General features: G+C 47.1%; 1 pseudogene; it reads right to left on the reverse strand.

Annotated features, from left to right (window-relative positions):
- Positions 1-1,813: 1,813 nt before the first annotated feature.
- LOC109745311 (uncharacterized) lies at positions 1,814-3,903 on the reverse strand (annotated as a pseudogene).
- Between the last annotated feature and the right edge of the window lie 9,950 nt (positions 3,904-13,853).

A 13,853-nucleotide genomic window follows, 5' to 3' on the forward strand; every position in this document is an offset into this window, starting at 1 on the left:
GCACATGATGACATGGCAAAGTACAACACACAAGCAGATGGCATGGCAACGACGGCGAATAACTTGAAGACATCTGGCGCATCGGTCTCGGGGCGTTACAACGAGGCATACTGATGACGGCGTAGGCGGAAGGCAGAGGAACCATAAGCTTTTTTTCTTGGAGAAAGGTCGTGGCTGCATTCGTAATAGCTGTCATCCGACTTGATATATTTAATGTTAGTTTTTAAGAGAAAATACTACTAAACAAATGTCGTCGTGCAACCTCACTTTAAGTCATCGATCGATAATATTCAACTATATGTAGATCCTAATAAAAATGTCGTGTTCCATAAATTTTTCATTGATCCCAAATTTAATCATACTCCACAAAAGCAGCCTTCATCTCGAGCTTTCTCTACTCGAGTTTCAACTTCTTCATTGACGTTCACCTAAATGGGTTGCTCCTTGAGCTTCATACAACAATGCGTTAATGTGAAGGGCTTGCCCTCCGTCCTTTGATACATCAGGGCAATGTGTCTAAACTATAGAATGATGCGATCATTAAGTTGCAACATTGAGTAAATCATAGAATTGACCAACACATAGTGCAACAAGAAGTAAAACTTATGATCTCCATAATTGACGCGACCACCAGCCACATGCTTTCCATTTGTACAATTGCACCACAATACTTCACTATGGCGTTTGAAATGGTGTACCACCGATGGATTAGCGACTTTGCATTGCGATCATGGATCACATCCAAGTTGCAAGGCACCTAGTTTTTGGTGCTCATGAACCATTGCATCTTCAGGTCTGAGCTTCTCGATGAGCCGTATGTCACCGTGAGGCTACCAGGTGGAGGTTCCCTCATTAGCAGTAACAACAACTCATAGTTAGTGTTGTACTAGAAGGGTTGGGTGCGCTTTGTTGTGCCGTTGGCGTTATTGAGTTTTCCTAATTTTTTTACTCAGCATGTTTAAAAAAAGAAGGTGTATTAATCCTTTGAAAAGTCAAATCTCTTTAAGTTTGATCAAATTAGTAGAGAAGTATATCAAAATCCATAACATAAAACGATATCATTAGATTCATCATGAAATGAATTTATATAAATTATCTTCTTTAGTATTTTGGATGTCGATATTTTTTGCTCCGAACTTGGTCAAGTTAAATAAATTTGACTTTCCAGAAAACAAATGCACCTTATATTTTGGAATTGGGGCGCTATTTAGTTTACCGAGTGAGGGAGATGATGGAGTCTGTTTTAATTTTATTTATTTAATGTGGTGTTTTGGTCGGACTTTTATAGCGTGATTTTATATTATCCGCTAATCAACCCATATTTATATGGGGAAATTTCTGCAACGGTTGCGGCGTATACTATATTGGTACTACAGTGTCGTATGATGTCTTTTTTCTAGGTGGTAAGAGGGTGCACGAGATTGATTTGTTTTTATAGGCTCCAAAATTAGGGAGCATAGTGAATTAAAAGAATTGAATAAGAGAGCCCCTTGTGAAATTTTTGACCCGATTAAAATCGAATGACCTAATTTTAAATTGGAGTCCTCAATTAATTGCAAGGTCTTAAAAATTAGGAAGCATAGTGTATAGTATAGAATAATTGAATGAGAGAGCTTTGAGAAATTATTACTCCGGTCAAATTTAGATGACCCAGTTCCAATTGAAGACCTCAATTGAATGTAACCTCTTTAAAACTAGGGAGCATAGTGTTATAAAGGATGTGTAATAAATGGCTATTCATTCTGAAGACTCAATAGGTAAGCAAAAGAAATACTTCTGACAAATCAGTTACTGACCAGCAAATTCAACATTTTCAAACTGGACTCACTATACTTGTATTCAACTCATAGTAAGTCACGGATGTGTCATAATCAATTGATATCCCTTTCTCCGCTAAATCCTTCCTCAGAGCTTCTACCTTAGATCCTTCCCCACATTTTACATAGGCCACAACCATGATATCAGAAATATCACTGCAAGCAACAACATCCTTGTCCAACATTTATTTATACATATTTTCCATCTCATGTATTCTTCTTGCATCACCCAACGCACTCAAAATAATATGATATTTTCTAAATGAGGGTTTGATGCCACACTTGCACATTTCTTTCCGAAGCTCCAAGGCTCTATCAGTGTTGCTCCTGTCGCAATATGCTGATATTAGAGTATTATAGCCGACAACATCAGGAGTTAATCCATGATTTCTTAAGCTGTGAATTAGTTCCTTTGTTTCAGATATCCGAGACTGCTTGCATAGGCCTTTCATCAGCAAATTGCATGTAACTGTACCCCACTAGTCTTCATCTTCTCAGCTAGAGTAAAAGCCTGTTCAGTGGCATCACAGTCTATATATGCATCTATGATAGCATTGTACACCTGTGCACTTGGTAAAACATCTTTATGGAACATATCATCCAAAATAGCTACTGCTTCCGGGATTTTCCCATTCTTGCAAAAGGCATTGACAATAAAACCATAGGAGACTACATTTGGCTTTACCCCCTTCTCTCGCATATCAGAAAGTAGAATGAAATTTTTTTCAAGCTGCCCATCCCTTCCATAACCATCAATAAGCATATTGAAAGTTTCCACACTAGGACTTGCTCCATTTTTCTCCCTCTCTTTGACCAAAGCATGTGCTTCTGTGATCCTTTCAGCCTTACCCAAACCGTTTATTAGTGCATTATAGGTGATGTGATTTGGACTAACAAGGCGTGATTTCATGTTCTGAAAGGTTGAGAAAGGCCCCTTCAAGCTCTCCAATCTGACAGTACCCATTGATTACAGTGTTGTAGATAACCCTTGTTGGGAGTTGTCCTGCATTTACAAAAGTCTGCAATAACTCTTCTGCATTTGAAATTTTGCCATCGTTGCAAAGACCATTCAGCAAAATACTTAAAGTGTAAGCCCCAATCCTCACACCCTTCTTCACAGACTCCTCAAACAAGGAAAGCATTGCCTACGAGTCTCCAACTCTGGAATGACCATCAAATCGAATGCTATATATGAAACCATCCAGCACCATCTTCCATGACATCATTTCATACAACACAACGGTCATCTCGCCTATCCTGCCAGCATGGCATGGCCCTGACAGGAGCATATTGTAAGTGATCATATTCGACTTCATGCCATGATGCAACATCTGATCCCGCGGCCTAAAACAAGCCTCTAGGTCCCCTATCTTGATGTGTCCATCAATCATCGTATTGTACGTGATATGACTTGGCAGCACAACCCTCTTTGCCATTTCATCAAACACGTCGACAACATCACTACCCCTTCCTGCTCTCCACAGTCCAGCGATGACCACATTGTATGAGAAGGCGTGGGCGCCGGGGCGCTGTGACCTTCACAATCCATCCGATGAAGCATCAGGACAGCCTTGTCGACATCACCTAACACGACGCACACTTGGATGGCCTTGTTCCATGTGAAGGTGTCGGGGCGTGCCCCAGGGGCATTTAGGAGGTCGAACGCCCGGCCCACATCGGCGTGGCGGTCGAGGGAGAGGAGGAACTCACGGAGGAGGTTATAGGAGGAGAGGGATGGCAGATTTGCGTGGGCGTCGGCGAGGAGGGATAGTAACCAAAGTGCGCCATCTGGGAGGGCGAGTAGCGCGGAAGCAACGATGAGCGCGGAGGCGGCGTTAGAGAGGAAGGATGGGGGATGCGGGTCGACCTGGGAGGCGGCGGCAGTGGAGACAAGGGTGTGGTAGAGGTCGGGGACGGAGGTGGCTGGCGGCTGGGAGTAGAGTAGGAGTGATTTCGCCAGGCCGACGGAGGTGTGGAAGTGGCAAGCAGCGACGAGGGTGGCGAGCTCGCGGATGAAACCAGCGCCAGCGGTGGGAGTGGTGGAGGAAGAGGAGCAAAGGAAACAGCGCAGGAGTAAGCGATGCATTTCTTCTCCATCTTTCGACGACAACCCCGTTCTCCTTGTACCGCTTCCCCGAAAATCATCAGCGCCTTCACCGGAGGTTCAATTCGATCCCCCACCCCCTCCGAGCAGCAAATCGTTCACTTGAATTTGTAATTTCAGGATGGTAAGATCATCTACAGCCGCACTAACCCTAATGCCGAATCCCCCTTGTTCCTCGATGGTAGAGTGGTCGGCTGTTAACTCACTGGTCATAGATTCAAATCCTATTCGAAAAGATTTTATTCATTCTTTAATATAAATAATTTTAATGTAAAAAAATTGAATTAAAGGGCTTGCTTTGACCCTCAAGAGTAGGTAACCCATTTGCTATCCTCGTTTCTATTTTTATTGCATTCTATCTTATTGTATCACATTATGTTCTACGATTTCATTTCGACAAAAGAAAAGAGCATAGTAAGTTCAATAGTTTCATGTCCGCTATTTCAATCACGATTTTCCCTACCCACAGGGGAAAGGTAAAGGCCCAAATTCTTTTGCCACAATTTGATTTTCACTTTTATTTTGCTTTACTAACTCTAGTAAGATCATCTTTCAAAATGTGTTCAGGAGACATAGGAAGCAAAGTAATATGGTTATCCTTATAAACAAAAGTATACTGATTCTTTTTACAATCGTGTACACATTTTTATGCTTGCATGGGTACCACATCACAATCAACATAATTAGCATATGTAGCGATACTAAAATGCACACGAATAGTACATTTTACCTTAACCTTGCCGCTGTTGTTGAACCATTGTGTTTTCTCTTCCCGAACTCCCTCGAAAAGCGACGATCATGGTTACGCACACGTGGTGTATTCTATTTTGGGTTTCGTGCCAAATTCTCTACAAACGGATATTATAAATTTCCAAGTCACCACATAACTGCGGGGACGACTTTCGAAAAGATTTAATCCTGGGTGCTCCAAGTAGCCCATCATAAATTACCACACACATGCGATGAAAAACCTCACACCGTGATAACATGATGCCTACCTTGAATGAGGTAACAACCACGAAATAGAACGAACGGGTCTTGAATGAAAACCCGATTCTTCTGAGATATCTTCAGCACACCGGAGAACGGATCTAACAAATCTTACTCTGATTTCATGGACTGGGTGAACATAACTAAGGGTTTCTCTTCCCAACAAGGGGTGGGGGACTTACCGATTTTCCGTCGGAGTCGGTGTCGTTGCCGGAGTAGCTGTGGATCTCCGGCTCTGGCTAGGGAGGCACGACGACGGCGACGAAATCAAGGTCACGCTACTGCCCGCACGAGACCTCGTTGGCGCGATAGCAACCTCTGCGCCCAGCTTCATGCGTTGCGCGGGTGCTTCACCAGCCCCGGCGTCGCCACTACCACCGATGGTGCGCTTCGGCAAAATCCTAATACACTCTATGTGGCGGTGACAACTGTGGACGGGGTGTGCGCCCGCCTATTATGACCAGCGGATTAGGTGCGCCATTAATATGGAGCAGTGCGAGTGAGGTGGGAGGTGGTCAAAGGGCTGGCGCGCCTCCCGGTGAGCCTGCGCAGCGGACTGCTGGCACGCGAACTGTCATTTCACACAGCAACCACACCAAAAAAAGGACACATCCGTGACATTTTGGGCCGAACAATTTTTTTTCTGTCATGCTTACAACACTTCTATGACGATAATTGTGACAAAACTCGTTATCATCATAGATGTGATGGGCTCCTACTTCTATGACAAAAAATCATGACAGAAAATGGGCTTTTCGTCCTGGGCGGGCCAGAGACGCAGCTGCATGACATTCTTTGGGCCGTCCATGACGGAAAAAACCATCGTTCAAGCCAGGGCGAGGAAAATATCGGGGAGTTCCCGGTTACGGTGGGTGGTCGGGGCCGAGCGATGCGCGTTTCTCTTGTACCCGCACGTGCGTGGGTGCGAGGCGTTGGGCTCTAACTGAACCCGAGTGTGGCGTTCGCCTACTGAACTCGAGCGACTGCACTGCAGGCTAAGAGTTACTGAACCCGAGCGATCGATCGATGCCTGGCTGTTAACTGAACCCGATCGAGCGATTCCTTCGCTATTACTGCTAACTGAAGTCGATCGAACATGCTGCCTCTTGATGAATAGTGAGCATTGTTGGGGGGTTGGATGAATAGTTCCTGGTGGGGGCTGGATGAACATGACCCCGTGGTAGTAGAGGCCATTGCCGCTGGATGAACAAGAGCACGATCGATCCGGTTGGGGTTGGATGAACTGGTCCCCGTGGAGGCCTGGATAAACAGCAGCCGGTGGAGGGCTGGTTGATCAGTAGCTGGCGGAGGGCTGGATAAACAGTAGTCCGTGGAGGGGTGGTTGACCAGGACCCCGTGGAGAGGGCTGGTTGAACAGTAGCCGGTGGAGGAGCGTTGGAGGCTGGATGAACGGGAGCCCGTGGATGAACAGTAGCTCATGGAGGCAGGAGGGAGACGCCGTGGATGAACAGTCGTTGGTGGAGGCTGGAGGAGGTCGACGGTGGATGAACAGTAACCAGTGGAGGCTGGAGCGAGGCAGTAGACGGTGGATGAAAAGTAGCCCGTGGAGTCCCGTTTTGCGGTACGCCACACCCCTCCCGATGAACATGACCCCCGTTTCGACCGTAGGAGGTCGAAAAGAAGTCCATTTTGCGGTACGCCACACCCCTCCTGATCAACATGACCCCGTTTCGACCGTAGGAGGTCGAAGAGAAGTCCGTTTCCTCCGTTTTGCAATACGCCACACCCCTCCCGGTGAACAAGATCCCGTTTCGACCATAGGTGGTCGAATACAAGGCCGTTTCCTCCGTTCTCCGGTACGCTAGGCCTCGTTTCGGTTGTTCTGTCCAAACCGGTTGGCTCCCGATGAACACGACGCATTCCGTTGCCTCCCGATGAACACGACGATGCAGTTTCTCCTTTCCGACCCAGCCGGTTGGCTGCCGATGAATAGGACGCCGTCGCTGCCTCTCCGTGTACACGAGCTATGGCCGTGTGTATGCGCGAGTAGGCGTTGGAGACCCCGCCCGTATGTACGTATGTGGTCGTATTTACTTTCTTGCACCCTGGTTGTACGTACATGTACATGCTACGTTCCCGCCTCTACTATGACACGTGCCCTTCCTTACTCGGCCATGGTTCATCGCTGCAGCCTGCGGACAGACCAATCGTATGTACGTACACGTTCCCGACCAGAATGACAACGCTACGTACGCTTCGACCAGGTGGGTCCCGACTGTTAGGGAGGATAAGGAGGAACTTCCTTGTGTGCGAAGATGTAGCTGGTGGATCCCAGCACTCAGGGGGAAACGTTTTTTCCACGAAATACGGTGGCCCGTCCGGTGGGTCCCTGCTGTCAGGTGGGGAATCATTATTTTGCGTGTAATAAGGAGGCACTTCGTTGCTGCGGCTGTGGACCCAACTGTCAGCCTCTCCACGTATAGTACTCTTCCGATGGAAGTCATTCCTTGACCACATTGACCACGCCGCGCCGAGAGCACCAAGGCGGTGGACGATGGCGAGGCCTAGGAAGGGGACGACGCGGAGCTGGGGTAGACGCGGTAGTGGATGCCCACGCGGAGAGGAGTACAAGGGTTGACTAGTTCGGCTGCAGTGTGAGGCCGCCGTCGCCGCAGAATAACAGGGGGTGTGGGTGAGTAGAGGGATGACCTGGCCAGCGGTGGGAGTAGTAGGGGGTGATGAGGCCTTCGCGGCAGCACAGCCGGCCACCGGAGGAAGGAGCAGGCGACATGACCGGCGCTGGTTTGGGCGGCTGGAGCAAGAAGACCAGAGGTTGAAGAAGCACTACAGCCGTTGGATGGACATCGTACGGTCACTGGAGCTAGAATCGTTCATATTGACTAAGATGACAAAGCCTCCGTCCGCGTCAACTTAGTAGGCCCACAAGTCAGCCTCCCACTATGGCGGGTCCTAGCTAGCAGGGGGAGTATTCATTTTTTTGTACGTAATAAGGAGGCACTTACTTGCGTGCGAGGATATAGCTGATGGGTCTGAGCTGTCAGCGAGAGGAATGTTTTTTCGCAAAATACAAAGGCCCTTCCAGTGGGTCCCAGCTGTCAGGTGGAGGAATCATTATTTTGCGCGTAATAAGCAAGAATTTCCTTGCGTGCAGCCGTGGACCCAGCTGTCAGCCTCTCCATGTACAGTCCTCTTCCGATGGATGTCATTCGTTGACCATGTTGACCACGCCGCGCCGAGAGCTCTAGGGTGGTGGACGACGGCGAGGCCTAGGAAGGGAACGACAGAGATCCAGGGAAGAATCGGCAGTTGTTTGCCATGCGTAGGGGAGTACGAGGGTTTACTGGTTCGTCTACCATCGCTGGAGAATAACAACAGGTGTGGGTGAGTAGAGGGATGGCCAGGCCAGCGATGGGAGTAGGGTGGGGCGGTAAGGCCTGCGCGGCAGCGCAGCCGGCCACGAGAGGAGGGAGCAGGCAGTCCTGCCGGCGCTTGTTTGAGCGGCTGGAGCAGGAAGAGTAGAGATTGAAGAAGCACGATGGCCGTTGGATGGACATCCAACAGTCACTTCTCTCGTGTGTTGACTAAGTTGACACGGCGTTGCGTGTGCGTCAACCTATTTTTTAGGAAAGCGTAGCGTCAAACTATAGTAGGCGCACAAGTCAACGTCAAATCTATGGAAAACAGCATACAACCGTCTGCCATTATTTCTAATAATTTACAGCCCATTTTCTAATAGGTTTTTTTGGAGCCCATATTCTTTTTGTTAGCATTACAACCCATATTGTGGCCATGGTTAAAAATTATACGAAATTTTGCATATTCCGGTGCGGTCCGAACTATTTTTAATCCCGAAATTTCGAGTCACATTCAAACTAATTTAAAAAATAAATTTATATCAATATAAAATCCAACAAATTGTCCACGCATAAAAATCATTGGAATTTAAAATCTTGAAATGAAAAAAAAATTGAAACTAATTGTCGGTTTGATGTGTTTTAAAAATGTACAACCCATTTCTCAGTACTGATAGCCCATTTTCTGGGCCAGCTGACTGAAGCTCTCCACATCTTGAAAGATTTGCAGCCCAACAGGGCTGACGAAGCGACCTACTTGACAATGCACGAAAAAACTGGGCTAGCCATTTTAAGAAAGAAAAAAAACTACTGGGCTGGTCTTGTGGTAAACATAAAAGAAAAGGCTGTCTAGACAGGCCAGAGTGGCCCGCACAGCCCAGTTGACACCCTGCTTCTGTCTCAAAAACAAAAATAACTGGGCGAGCTGCTGGGTCCCTGGTGTAAGCCACTCGTTGTGCAGTTCTCTCATTTATTGACTACATTGACAATGGAATCGGACCCAGATGTCAGAAATCCATTAGGAGGAACCATTTTGTTTTTGCTTGAAATAAGGAGCCACTTGCTTGCGTACTACCATGACCTTGCTGGGTCCCTGCTGTCATCCTCTCCACGTAAAATCATGTCCTGATTGTGTACGCGTCAACCTGGTAGGCCCACAAGTCAGCCTCTAAATCCGTGGCGGACAAATACAACTCATTTAAAAAAACTAACAGCCCATTCCATATGTTCAAACGGAAAGTTCAACATTCAGCGCAAAGTAACAGGTCTCATCCAGATATAGAGTACTGAACTTCCACGTTGACAACCATCATAGCCAAGTTAACAATATACTCCCACTAATACTCTAGTAGTGTACAAGTACTAACTTACTCTTAGCTAACTAGATGATGCCAGCCGCCATCTGTGGTACAAGCTAAACGCCGGCACCGACGTCCTCCGCCTCGCCTTGGACTTGCCAGAGGTGCGATAGGGCGCATTGCTCGCACGCGTTGGCCCTTTCCATGCCGGCGTGGTGCACCGAAGCTTCGGCTTCTAAGAGGGAAACCCACTTGACGAGCTGGTAGTAAAATTCGGTGTAGCGAACGCGTGCATGCCCGACAGCCTCCGGGGCTATTTGTCGGGCGCCGGCCTCCATGTAGTCGGCCCAGTTGTGGGCGCTCTGCTCATGACTTAGAGCATCGGTGCTCTGCTGCTCCATGCCCCGCTAGCGGTGCAAATCGGCGATACACTGCTCCTCCGCCAGGCGGTCGCGCTCCAACAAGTCCTCATACTCCGCATTGCCATCTAAAGATCGATAGAATGCCTCCTCCCTCCGTCTGCCTTCCAGTGAAAAACCGAACACTAGTTCCGGCGGTGACCGCCTCCGGTGTCGCCTATTGCGAATGGGCGGGGACATGGCGGAGGTGGCGGGAGCGAGGATAAGTGACGAGCGACATCGGGCCGGTGGGGGCTTATGAGGATAGGGCGATTTGGGTGATGGTGCCACCGGAGAATGCCGGGAACCAGTAATTATAGGCGGAAGGTAGGTGAACTAGCGTGTCACGGGAAAAGCGACGGTCATCGTGGTCATCGGAATTCAATGCATAAGCAGGCGTGGCTTAGCACGCCAGCTTGCCGTGGAAAACTAGAAAAACTGAAATTATGACTGTGCCGTCCCGTCCCGTCCCGTCGCGTCAGTGGTGCGTCCGTCCGTGTTGGGTCGCACGTTGGCATGACGGTCAAACTAGTGCGCTCGATTCAGCCAGATGAGGTACGTGTGTGATCCGCTGGTTATTCGCGTAGGATCGAGTCGGTCGGATGGTGTATGTGTAGGATCGCAATAGCGTATGAACGTTTGCTGGGCGAAAAGGCATTTGCGAACGTTTTTGCTGGCAGTTTCTTCAGATTCGCATGGCATTTTCTTCAGAACAGCATGTCAGTTTCTTTAGAGGTAGGCATTTTTATTCAAAAAAATGCCACTTCCGATCTTGCGTCGGAACTAGAACTGCCAGGAGCGCATTAGTAGGCTAGCTAGTGATCGATCAGTAACTTGTAAACACTGAGCGAACAGAAATAAGGAACTGTTAGTAACTTGTAAACACTGAGAACGTAGAATAAGGATCATGATGTGCACAGTAGTAAGAGCCGATCTGTTCGAAATGTTCACACGAGACTCACAGGCCTCGCATTGTAATATGTTCTCACACTAGTACGCGTCGGTGCTATACAAACGGTTTTTAACTCCTTTCTACGATGACATTTGGAACTGTCACCAAGTGAGTGTGGGCGATAGGTGGGTCCTTCCCACACGAGCCAGAAATGGTCGGGGATAGGCCCTCCTAGGACACAGGCTGGGGCCGTGTGCGATCGGGCAAGGCATCGAAACCCCATCATTTCCGTTCGTATGTATATCCCACACGGTGAATCCCAGAAAACATTTCCGTTCGTATGTATATCACACACAGTCAATCCAAGGAATACGTTTCCGTTCTTATGTACATCGCACACAGTCAATCCAGGGAAAACATTTCCGTTCGTATGTATATCACTGACAGTCAATCCAAGGAATACGTTTCCGTTCTTATGTACATCCCACACAGTCAATCCAGGGTAAACGTCTCCGTTCGTATGTACATCCCACACAGTTTTATGTGTAGGCTCATGTGTGAAAGGTGTAACTATCACACACGCTCTGCCTTGGTTAACTGTTTGCTTTTATCAACTACATCACACACGATTTGATGAAGAAAACTGTGTGGCATTGGGCTATCCATCACAAGCGCTTTTACTGCTAGAACCGTTTGCAAAGTTCCATGAAACATTTAGTTTACAATAATAATTCTAGTATTACGCAGATTCACATTTCATATCAAACAGTTGTTTGCCAATTTCATATCGGGCACATAAATATATTATAACATCACAGTATGATAGCTACATGAAAACAGCACAGTACAACATATAGCTAGTTAAACTTCATAAGAACAATATTAGAACAATATATTCATTTCCCTAATTGAGATCATCCAGGCTCGTCTTATCCACCTTTGCTTTCAGTTTAGTAAGAACCTGTTTTGCACTGGCCAACTGGGAAAGTGCCTCCTCCTTCGCCAACACCATCTTAGCATAGTCTGATTTAAAAAATCTGAGCTCATTCTCCACCTTCCTCTTTTTATCCCGCATCTTCAAATATTCTTCAGCGTTGACAACACTTTCTCTAAGCGTACGTCTGTTCTCTTCCTCATACATACTCCAGAGCTTCGCTAGGCACATCTCCAAAGACTGTGGCCACTCTTGATCAACCCACTCCAAGCAAGAACACTTCGTTCATCCTGTAATATTTAAAACTAGATCAGTAACAATTGTAGGGGAAATGGGTTTATAGCAACATAGAAAATCACCAGTGCTTATTTTGAAAAACTGAGGAAACATTTTAATTATGACATATATTCTCAAAAAGATCAATGTGCAAATGAATTAATTGCTACTGAGACAACAACCAAATTCTAGAACATCAGAAGCTGTAATTAACTACAACAACGCTACAAGTTCTTATTCATGTACAATAAAAACAAACTGAACATTTTATGAGGAAGGTAAATATAACTGCAACATCATAGTGACAGTGTTTGGATGACATCAAATTGATACTAACAGGTGTGTAGATGCACAAATTTAGTAACATAGAACTAATAGCACTAAGGCCGTCCACTATGTATGCCAAAACTGGTGTAAAGACAACTGTTGCTACATCTCGCACCTGTGCCCTGCACTGGCGAGCCGATGCAGCGGAAAAAAATCAGGGACCCGGACTCCGGAGCACCTAGTTGCTCCGATGCGCAGTTCCTTCGTGCCATAAAGATTTAGTATTTTACTGCTTAGCTGCTCAGATGTGTGGACCAAAGTTGGCTGCACAAACTGCTGAAGCGGTGCCAAATAATTTTCTAATGGCACCGCTGATGAGATGGCAAAAAATTTAGATACTAGGTACAAATTGTGACATTGTCTTAGGATGCGTTTGGTTGAAGGTGTTGTATGAATGGGTTGGGACCGTGAGAGTGTGTGAATCACATCTAACAAATGATTTGTAACAATGAAAGAGGGTCTAACCTTCTCTGCACATGCCAGAAACTTCCTCCCACTGTCCACAGATTCAAACGCAACTAGCTTCACGGATGGAGATTGATGGTGACAATGAGCAGATAGATCTTCAGCCACCCTGCTCCATTCGTTGCCACTGATGGTCCTAGGGAGCTACAAGAGGAAGAAATGACTCAAATCGACCGCCGGGTAAAAATCCTTCATTCCAAGTCATAGCCCGAGAGAGAGAAGAGAGGCATACCCGGGTGGTGAAGGAGTCATCGCCTGAGGAGGAACCGCTGGATAGGTCTTTGAAGAAGACCATGGTGACCCCGGCGGTAGGATGCGAGACGGCGAGAGTGAGGAAGCGGCTATAGCTTAGGAAGGAAGGAAGGAAGGAGGAAACAGGGGAAATGTGACTTGTGGTCAGGGAGAAAAGGGGGTGGGGAAGGGGGTAGATATTTTGGCGGTAGGCCAAAATTTTGGAAATGTGGAGGGAAACTTTGCGCGCGGTGCTGCCGGACCATTCACTTTGAACGACTGTGTGCATCGCAAATGACTCTTCTGCTTTACGCACATGGGATGAGTTTGATAATTCAAATTTTGGTGGAAATTTCCCCGGGTACGTCATTGCATAACTTACCATCGCTTGCTAATTTGGGCACAAAAATGAGCGTACAACAAACATACCACTGTTACTAAATCGAGCAATTTTAGTAATTAAACAGAGCCAGTTGACCTAAAAATTGCTCTAACAAAAGACCAGCATTAAAAACAAAGCCTAAGTACGCATAATTTTAATAAATCGGCCGCCGCGCCGGCCTATGCATCGCCGGTGTGAGATGAGACGTCGATGACATGTCCTGGCGACATGCCGCTGTTGGTTGACTCCGCGTCCCCCCTCCTGAAGTCGAGCGCGTCCTCTTCCTCATCCTCATCCTCGTCCTCAGCGCCGCCCTCAAGGTTGTAGTACTCGTAGTAGTGGTTGTGCCAGAGCTCGCGTTGGTACTCCACCGCCTATTCCTCGACGGACAGACTCTTCTCTAC

The sequence above is a fragment of the Aegilops tauschii genome, chromosome 7, assembly GCF_002575655.3.
Source record: "Aegilops tauschii subsp. strangulata cultivar AL8/78 chromosome 7, Aet v6.0, whole genome shotgun sequence".
Taxonomy (NCBI): domain Eukaryota; kingdom Viridiplantae; phylum Streptophyta; class Magnoliopsida; order Poales; family Poaceae; genus Aegilops; species Aegilops tauschii.